Genomic DNA, 10,566 nt, shown 5'->3' with positions numbered 1-10,566 from the left:
GTGCAGGACCAATCCTCATATGAATGAAACTGGCAGATCGAAAGAGCAGTGGCGAGAGAGGGGGCTGAGGGAGTGTGGTTTCTTATGTGTGTGAGAGAGAGAGAGAGAGAGAGAGAGAGAGAGAGAGAGAGAGAGAGGAGAGAGAGAGAGAGAGAGAGAGAGAGAGAGAGAGAGGAGAGAGAGAGGAGAGAGAGAGAGAGAGAGGAGGGGGGGATATTAAAAAAGTGAGAGAGAGAGAGATGTGTGGTTTCGTAAACATGTGTGCGAGTGAAAAGAGTGGGGAGAAGAGATAGGGCGAGTCATAAAGCCCACCTATTTCTTCAATTTATCTTCCTAAAATTTGATTTTAACCACACTTTTTGTTTTCATGCATTTATACGATATGGACAATTTTTACTTTGTGGCTGTGGTAAAGAGTAAGAACCGAGATTGAATGTCAGTTTCTGTTTCTGGGAAACGATGTCACAGTCCCCAATATTGGCTATACACTCCAAATACACATGTGTATGTGTATTTCATGTGTATTCTGAGAGAATCACCGTATTTGTATTCATATGTATTAGGGATCTGACGGAGCTGCTCTTCCTCCCGGGGAAGGACTGCCCATTCCATGATCTCGCCATCACGGTTGACAACTCCATTGTGTCCTCCTCCCAGAGCGCTAAGAACCTTGGCGTGATCCTGGACAACACCCTGTCGTTCTCAACTAACATCAAGGCGGTGGCCCGTTCTTGTAGGTTCATGCTCTACAACATCCGCAGAGTACGACCCTGCCTCACACAGGAAGCAGCGCAGGTCCTAATCCAGGCACTTGTCATCTCCCGTCTGGATTACTGCAACTCGCTGTTGGCTGGGCTCCCTGCCTGTGCCATTAAACCCCTACAACTCATCCAGAACGCCGCAGCCCGTCTGGTGTTCAACCTTCCCAAGTTCTCTCACGTCACCCCGCTCCTCCGCTCTCTCCACTGGCTTCCAGTTGAAGCTCGCATCCGCTACAAGACCATGGTGCTTGCCTACGGAGCTGTGAGGGGAACGGCACCTCAGTACCTCCAGGCTCTGATCAGGCCCTACACCCAAACAAGGGCACTGCGTTCATCCACCTCTGGCCTGCTCGCCTCCCTACCACTGAGGAAGTACAGTTCCCGCGCAGCCCAGTCAAAACTGTTCGCTGCTCTGGCCCCCAATGGTGGAACAAACTCCCTCACGACGCCAGGACAGCGGAGTCAATCACCACCTTCCGGAGACACCTGAAACCCCACCTCTTTCAGGAATACCTAGGATAGGATAAAGTAATCCTTCTCACCCCCTTAAAAGATTTAGATGCACTATTGTAAAGTGGCTGTTCCCCTGGATGTCTTAAGGTGAACGCACCAATTTGTAAGTCGCTCTGGATAAGAGCGTCTGCTAAATGACTTAAATGTAAATGTAATGTAAATGGATCCCCATTAGCTGATGACAAGGCAGCAGCTACTCTTCCTGGGGTCCAACCACATTAAAGCACTTACATATAACAAAATATTAAACAGTACATCATTTAACATTGTTACACCACTACATATCTACAATACAAAATGTATAATACCAACATTACAACAATATTGCAATGTACGTGTGTGTAGAGTGCGTATGTCTGGGCCTTTGTGTGTTTCCCTTCACAGTCCCCGCCGTTCCATAAAGTGTATGTCTACAGGGGTATGCATATCTGTGTTGTTGGCTTGTGCACGGCTACAAACGCATTAGTAGACAACATTGGCAAATATGTCCATTGTCTTATTATGCAATTTGACATAAAAAAATGAGATAATGTGATTAATTTTGATGAGCAAGTTTTTTGTTGTAAATAAATAGTTATTGTTTTATATAAATACATATATTTATTATTATTATTTTTATTATTATTATTATTATTATCGTTATAACATGTAGGCCCTTTTGTAAAATCCTATCTAAGTAATCGTTCGGGTTTGATCATCTGTCACGTGAAGACAAGGAAAACGTGCAGATGAGGTTTCAATAAATGCTAATGAAAAGTGATGAAACCACTTTATTTGCCAAACATATCTTGCCATATTTTTATTTCATATAAATTACATTGTCATTTACAGTCTTGTCTGAAACACTCTGAAAGACTACATTAAGACTTCAATCTGTTAAAACTTGTAATATTAATCTGTATCCAGACAATGTGCCCCAACGGTTGACCAGGCTATGTTAGAGCTGCAATGTGACCTTGTTGCCTTACAAAAAGCACTGATTGGTTTACTCCTTCTACTTAATTCGGACAAGACGACTAAATACATGTTGTTCTCTAATTCTCGCAACAACAAAAAAATCACATGGACTACATGTTTATTTATTGGATGGTTCTCCCATCGATAACATCGATATAAATATCTGGGCATTTGGATTGACAAAGATTTCATGTTTAAAAACATACGGATGAGCTAGTTTATTTTTTTATAGATCTTGCTTCTCCCTAAATACCAGAAAGCAAATTGTATAGTCGGCCTTCCTGCCAGTTCCTGACTATGGTGACACCATTTACCAGATTGCAGCAACCACTACTCCTAAACCTTTGGATATCATCTACCATAACGCCATTCGTTTTATCACAGGTTACAGTTTTAATACTCACGAGTGCGTTCGTATATGATGAAAAGGTTGGCTGGTCCTCATTAAACTCCCGTAGATCCCTTCACTACTCCTTTTTGTTTACAACAGTGTACTACACAGGTTTACACCTACACAAACACGAGATACCAAATATGTTCACAGGATTGGTTAACTCTTGAGGTTCGTCTCCACTGAATTAGCCAAATCGGCTTTTACAGTGGCTTGCGAAGGTATTCCCCCCCGTTGGCATTTTTCCTATTTTGTTGCCTTACCAGCTGGAATTAAAATGATTTTGGGGGTGGTTTGTATCATTTGATTTACACCTACCACTATGAAGATGCAAAATATTTGTTTGTGTGAAACAAACAAGAAATAATACTTTAAAAAAACAGAAAACTTGAGCACGCACAACTATTCACCCCCCAAAGACAATACTTTGTGGAGCCACCTTTTGCAGTAATTACAGCTGCAAGTCTCTTGGGGTATGTCTCTATAAGTTTGGCACATCTAACTGCTCCAGCTTCTTCAAGTTGGATGGGTTCTGCTGGTGTACAGCAATCTTTAAGTCTTACCACATATTCTCAATTGGATTGAGGTCGGGCTTTGACTAGGCCATTCCAAGACATTTAAATGTTTCCCATTAAACCACTTGAGTGTTGCTTTAGCTGTATGTTTAGGGACATTGTCCTGCTGGAAGGTGAACCTCTATCCCAGTCTCAAATCTCTGGAAGACTGAAACAGGTTTCCCTCGAGAATTTCCCAGTATTTAGCGCCATCTATCATTCCTTCAATTCTGACCAGTTCCCAGTCCCTGCTGATGAAAAACACCCCCACAGCATGATGCTGTCACCACCATGTTTCACTGTGGGGATGGTGTTCTCAGGTTGATGAGAGGTGTTGGATTTGCGCCAGACATAGCGTTTTTCTTGATGGCCAAAAAGCAACATTTTAGTCTCATCTAACCTGAGTACCTTCTTCCATATGTTTAGGAAGTCTCCCACATGCCTTTTGGCGAACACCAAACATGTTTGCTTATTTTTTTCTGGCCACTCTTTCGTAAAGCCCAGCTCTGTGGAGTGTACAGCTTAAAGTGGTCCTATGGGCAGATACCCCAATCTCCGCTGTGGAGCTTTGCAGCTCCTTCAGGGTTATCTTTGGTCTCTTTGTTGCCTCTCTGATTAATACCCTCTTTGCCTGGTCCGTGAGTTTTGGTGGGAGGCCCTCTCTTGGCAGGTTTGTTGTGGGTGCCATATTCTTTCCATTTTTTAATAATGGATTTAATGGTGCTCCGTGGAATGTTCAGAGTTTCTGATATTTTTTTGTAACCCAACCCTGATCTGTACTTCTCCACAACTTTGTCCCTGTCCTGTTTGGAGAGCTCCTTGGGCTTCATAGTGCCACTTGCTTGGTGGTGCACCTTGCTTTGTTTTGTTCCAGACTCTGGGGCCTTTCAGAACACTGAGATCATGTGACAGATCATGTGACACAGATTGCACACAGGTGGACTTTATTGAACTAATTATGTGACTTCTGAAGGTAATTGGTTGCACCAGATCTTATTTATTTAGGGCCTTCATAGCAAAGGGGGTGAATACATATACACGCACCACTTTTACGTTTTTTAAAAACATTTTTTTTTTAAATCAGTCATTTTTTTCATTTCACTTCACCAACTTGGACTATTTTGTGTATGTCCATTACATGAAATAAAATAAAAACCCATTTAAATTACAGGTTGCGATGCAACAAAAAACACCAAGGGGGGTGAAATCTTTTGCAAGGCACTGTAGTTTTAATGCACCTCATAACTGGAACGACCTACAAAATACATTACAATTGGATGCTCTGGTGTGGCTCTGGCAATTTAAATATTGATTGGGGACCTGCTTACTGAGTAATGTAATTGTTTTTCTTAAATATGTGTGGTGTGCTGTATTTTAGTTTGCTTTACATTGTATTTTCATTTACATTTTAGTCATTTAGCAGACGCGCTTATCCAGAGCGACTTACAGTACTTTTTCGTACTGTTCCCTCTTAGGAGTCAAACACACAACTCTGGAGTTGCAAGCACCTTGCTCTACCAACTGATTTAGATTGGATTTTATCTTCATAATTGCCTTATTAATACTATATATATATATATATGAACCTTTATTTAACTAGTCAATTCAGTTAATTAAGAACAAATCATTGTTAACAATGACGGCCTACCCCAGCCAAACCCGGACGACGCTGGGCCAATTGTGCCCGCCTATGGGACTCCCAATCATGGCCGGATGTGATACAGCCTGGATTCGAACCAGGGACTGGGATGCAGTGCCTTAGACCGCTGCACCTCTCGATATGCAGGGCTCCCTTGTGAAAGAGACCCTGGTCTTAATTGTGACTCCCTGTTTTAAATAAAGGTCAAATGAAATGCATGGACTGCAGGTGGTCAACTTAGGTATTGAAAAGCTTTCAATAAACAGAACAAAGTGTTCCCCTTCCAAACTTCAGTCAGACTCATAACTATCTTTCAACATTTCGTTACCTCAGATATAAATACAAAATAATTGTTGGGCCATGTTCAGACACCCCCAACTGTGCATAGGCTATACAATTTCTAATGTTCTTGAGCTCAAAAAAGCTATGAATAAAACTGTGTAGAATGACATAGACTACATTACAAATAGCAAAATAATTGTCACTGACTAGTTTGATTCATGTTTCCAAAGTGATTAATGGTTTACGAACATATTTACCTTCTGAAGCCCATGCAGGAATTTAATCGACGCTGTCATGCAGCACTATGCCTTCAACCAGCTGAGCAATCTAACAAACAGCCAGCTTTCAAATGACCCAAAGCACAAAGTATAAATGTCAAACTAGAGGCAATTAAATGAAAAATAATGTTAAAATGGTCCAAATCAACCAACAGTCAATTACACTGCATCTAAGTATGTGATTTAAAGGGTACCAAATTCTTACATTCCAGTTCTGGGACTTTGTCATGATGCCCTTCATCCGCAGTTGGAAGTGATGTTCCAGGGTCCATCCTTGTAGCCAGAAATCATTGCTCCTTACTCTGTATCTTTCCTGTACTCTGTCACACCCTGCCTGTACCCAGAGTATGTCCTGCACCCTCCAATGGGCAGTTGAAAGCAGAAACTCGAGTGTCAAAGTGTTGGATTTACTTGCATGCTTGGTTGTTTTATTGCTCAATCTAATTTATGCTGATTAAATGTTTTAAACATATGCCTAATGGACACATGCTTAAACTCACACACTTTTTGATAGACTTAAACAGCTGCAAATTATCAAGATATCAAAGCGTCACCAACAACGTAAACAGTAGGCCCATAGCAAATGCAGCATATGGCATTCATTTTTCACATGCAAATAGCACTTTTCAGTAGAGCTCAAAGCAGATCATTTCATGAGAGAAGCAACTCAAAGCAATGAGCCCAATCAGTGCTCCATGACTACAAAATCATAAACAGAGTAGGCTAATAAGTCCTTTGTAGTTATGATCAGGTAAAACAATTAGGCTAATCTATATGTCCAAGTCCTATTCTTGAAGATCAAGGGACATTTTAATTCATTAGAACGACTGGATATCTGACAGACTTTGGTTTTTAATGTAAAGATATAGCCTAATCCTATTGAAGTAGAAAGCAATGGGTTAGAAGAAGCGTACATAACCCATCAAGTAAAATGCAACATCCATTTATGGCCAGCTATGTAAACTCTAACAGTGTAGGGCCTTTTGTGGAGTCCCCATCAGTGAGATATGTTGATTTGGAGTCTGTATATAACAGTGTTTGTGATGAAATTAAGATAGAGAAGAGCAGCATAATGCAGAACGCACAGAGACTTCCCTATGATAATTTATTCTATACTAATGTGTTAATAGGAGGCAAAGTGGAAGTATGAGCTATGCTTGACAGTGGGTTGATGGCCTGTACCCTGAGCTCTAGTGTCTTACCTGAGCTGTTGCATGGAGGAGTGTTGAAAAGCCCTTCATTGTGTCCCACAGAGGTGGTTTTGGTTGGTTGTGGTGGGTCGAAGACGAGTCCTTCAGGAGGATGTGAGCTGGAGACGGAGGTGTACGGCTGTAGTGTCGCCGTGCCTACACTGGTGGTTTAGGGCCAGAGAGATGAACTCGTCTTAGGCAGTAATCTCCTAAAGCACTTACTTCATTAGCTGAAGACAAGTGGATACCGGTGCAAGATGGTTTTCACTCCTGAGAGTATCAGTGGTGAAGAGAGCTAGCTAATCAGCATGATGGCTAATGTGGAGAGATGGACAGACAGTGAAGTATCTGACAAAGTTGGAACTACGGGACTTTAAGGGACTGGGACGCTAGAGCTTACGCAGGAGCACTTAGTCCGGGGCAGACTACGAAACACTCAGAACCTGGCAGTGCTGTCATTAGCGAGCCCAGCAGTTCAAGTACAACACCAAGGTATGTCATGGTAGCGAGGACTGTAGCTATGTTGTGGGGGGGATGGGTGGCTTCCTGTTAAAGTGATCAACCATTCTCAGAAGGCAGTGATATTGAGACAAAATGCCACGCTATCCAATGTCCTATCCTGCATGGCTTTAGAGGACTATGATTGTTTGTGACTGATGATTCACCAACAGCTTTGCAGCGGCATGTGCAGAGAGCGACTGACAGACTCACTGACCGTCAGGATGACTTGACTCTGACTGATGACGGTTCCAGCCGACTTGACGATACTGACGGACCTGAGAGTTCAATCAGTCTGGGAGTTTTACGTGACTTACCTTTGACTGATTTTGACGTCAACTCCTGTCTAGTGTCTCCTGCTGGTAAGGAGAAGCTTATCCAGCTCATAGCTGAGTACCAGTCCATCTTTTCCAGGCATAAGTTGGATTGTGGAAAAGCTGCTGGCTGTTTTCATTGCATCCGACTCAGTTATGAGAAACCCTTTTGGATGCCATACCGACTCTTTTCACCTAATCAGCATGAGAAGCTCAAGGAAGCATTCAATGAGATGGAGGAATGTGAAATCATAAGGAAGTCAAGTAGTGAGTTTGCCTCACCCCTTGTCCTTGTCTGGAAGAAGCCTGCTGTGTTACCTTGATGATGTCTTGGTATATGTGGCCACTGAAGACCTGGTCTTTGAACGTCTTAAGGCTCACAACCTAAAGCTGTAACTTGTTGCGAAGGTCTGTGATGTTCTTGGGGCATGTCATCAGTGCGGATTGCATAGCTAAGATTCCTGAAAAGGTAAAGGCCATTACAGGCATGATGGAAGCTGACCTGATGGAAGACGGAATTGACATCCCCTCTCAGAAGAAACTGAGGTCATGATGGTGGTGTATTACCAACAGTTCATTAAAAGCTGCACAACCATTGCAAAGCCTCTATTTGAGTTGACAACTGGGCACAAGGCTCCACGCTGCACAATGAAGCAGTGACGTTCGGCTGACTGGAAAAGTAGCCCTTTCTCCAGTTTAAAGCAAGCCTTGCTGGACAAGGTCTTATTGGGCCACCTCAACTTCAACGGACACTTCTTACTGTCTGTGGATTCGTCCAGCAATGGCTTAGGTGCTGTGCTGTCCCAGGTACAAAAAGGGGGATATACAGTGAGAACAATAGCCTTCACGAGCAATTCAGGCTGTGGCTGTGACGGAAGATGGAGTGTGTGTTTGTGTGATTGAAAAAGTGTGATGAGTTAAGTGAGTGAAAAAGGAAAATGCTTGCAAAAGCCAGAGCCCATGTGTGTCCGCGAGCAGGAGTTGTGACAGAGAGAGAGAGTTTTCAATTTGTGCAGATATGGGATGTACATTTTAAATAAATGTATTGTCCTATCATGATGGAATGGTCCCCAACCCTATATCCTAGACACCCACCTGAGAGATCCACAAACTAAGGAGAAGTCCTTATCTGTTTTAAAGGCCTACTGCAAGTAGCCTATACACAGCCAAGACAGAAAGATAAACACGATTAGAGACCCACTAAAGCAGCACTGCCCCCTCAAGAGTCTGAGCCTGCCTGGCAGGGCTGATAAAACAAAGCCGAAGCCCCCTGATGGATGAGCATAATCTAGAAGGAATTTCTCAAAGCTGCTAATGAGAACCTTGACGACCTCGTACCTAGCCTGTGGGGATTCCGGTGGACCCATGGGGAAGGGGGTCACACTCGGACAATGAGACGGGAACAATTATTGTGACCCTAAAGGCACAAAATAACCGAGTGGTCTGGCTGCACAGAGGTGCTTGGGAAAATGGTCACAATGGGGGACCAGTGTGTGTGTGTGTGTGTGTGTGTGTGTGTTTCGGGGGATAGGGGTGTATCCGAGCTCCATCCGCTAAAACTAGACATTGGTTCATCAAATCTCCCCATTCTTGTCCAATTTGGAATGCCTTCTCAAACAGCTCCAACTGTACACACATTCAGACATCAAGTATTCTCTTGAGTTGGGCTCTGGGATGGAACAACTGTTGAACATCTGAGCTTGTGTTTGTTTGTGGGGAAAGGATGGGGAGAGTGCGTGTATGTATACAACATATGTTGCTATGGGGTAATGATGTTAGGGGCAGTATAGGTTGAATCACAATAATTGCTTGCCAAAAATGTAATTTTAGTTGTGCCAGTCCTGGTTATAGGTAACAATCCTTCGTAGGAAGTGCCTACATCATTAGACATATTATTAGTTAACTGTGGAAATAAATTAAGATATGCAAGATTTTCAGAAGTCGGAAGTTTACATACACACAGGTTGGAGTCATTAAAACTTGTTTTAAAACTTGTTTTTCAACCACTCCACAAATTTCTTGTTAAATAACAAACTAGCCGTCATACAGCTCAGGAAGGAGTGTTCTGTTTCCTAGAGATGAACATACTTTTTTAAAAGTGCAAATCAATCCCAGAACAACAGCAAAGGACCTTGTGAAGATGCTGGAGGAAACAGGTACAAAACGAGTCCCATATCGACATAACCTGAAAGGCTGCTCAGCAAAGAAGAAGCAACTGCTCCAAAACCGCCATAAAAAAAGCCAGACAACGGTTTGCAACTGCGCATGAGGACAAATATTGTACTTTTTGGAGAAATGTCCTCTTGTCTGATGAAACAAAAATAGAACGGTTTGGCAATAATGACCATCGTTATGTTTGGAGGAAAAAGGGGGAGGCTTGCAAGCTGAAGATCACCATCCCAACCGTGAAGCATGGGGGTGGCAGCATCATTTTGAGGGGGTGCTTTGCTGCAGGAGGGACTGGTGCACTTCACAAAATAGATGGCATCATGCAGCGTGGTACATGTCCATGTTCAATTTATTTCAAATGAACACAAAATAACAAACTTGAAATAACGTAAATCGAAACAGTTCTGTATGGTAAAAACACAGACACAGAAAACAACTACCCACAACCCATAGTGGAAAACAGGCTGCCTAAGTATGGTTCTCAATCAGAGACAACGATTGCCAGCTGCCTCTGATTGGGAATCATACCAGGCCAAACACATAGAAATAGAAAACATAGAACACAAAACATAGAATGCCCACCCCAACTCACGCCCTGACCAAACTAAAACAGAGACATAAAAAAGGAACTAAGGTCAGGACGTGACACTACCCGAAATCTTTTACCCAAGTTAAACAATTTAGAGGCAATGCTACCAAATATTAATTGAGTGTATGTAAACTACTGACCCACTGGGAATGTGATGAAAGAAATAAAAGCTGAAATAAATCATTCTCTTTACTATTATTCTGACATTTCACATACTTAAAATAAAGTGGTTATCCTAACTGACCTAAGACAGGGAATCTTTACTAGGATTAAATGTCAGGTATTGTGAAAACTGAGTTTAAATGTATTTTGCTAAGGTGTATGTAAACTTCCGATTGTAACTGTAGTATAAAGTGAATCGATTGAGTGCTCTATGATAATAAAGGCTGAAGAATCACCCTCAGATGATTCGTTTAGAGCCCCGAGACAAA

The sequence above is a fragment of the Oncorhynchus nerka genome, linkage group LG22, assembly GCF_034236695.1.
Source record: "Oncorhynchus nerka isolate Pitt River linkage group LG22, Oner_Uvic_2.0, whole genome shotgun sequence".
Lineage (NCBI taxonomy): Eukaryota > Metazoa > Chordata > Actinopteri > Salmoniformes > Salmonidae > Oncorhynchus > Oncorhynchus nerka.
Note: the sequence above shows the minus strand (reverse complement) of the source record.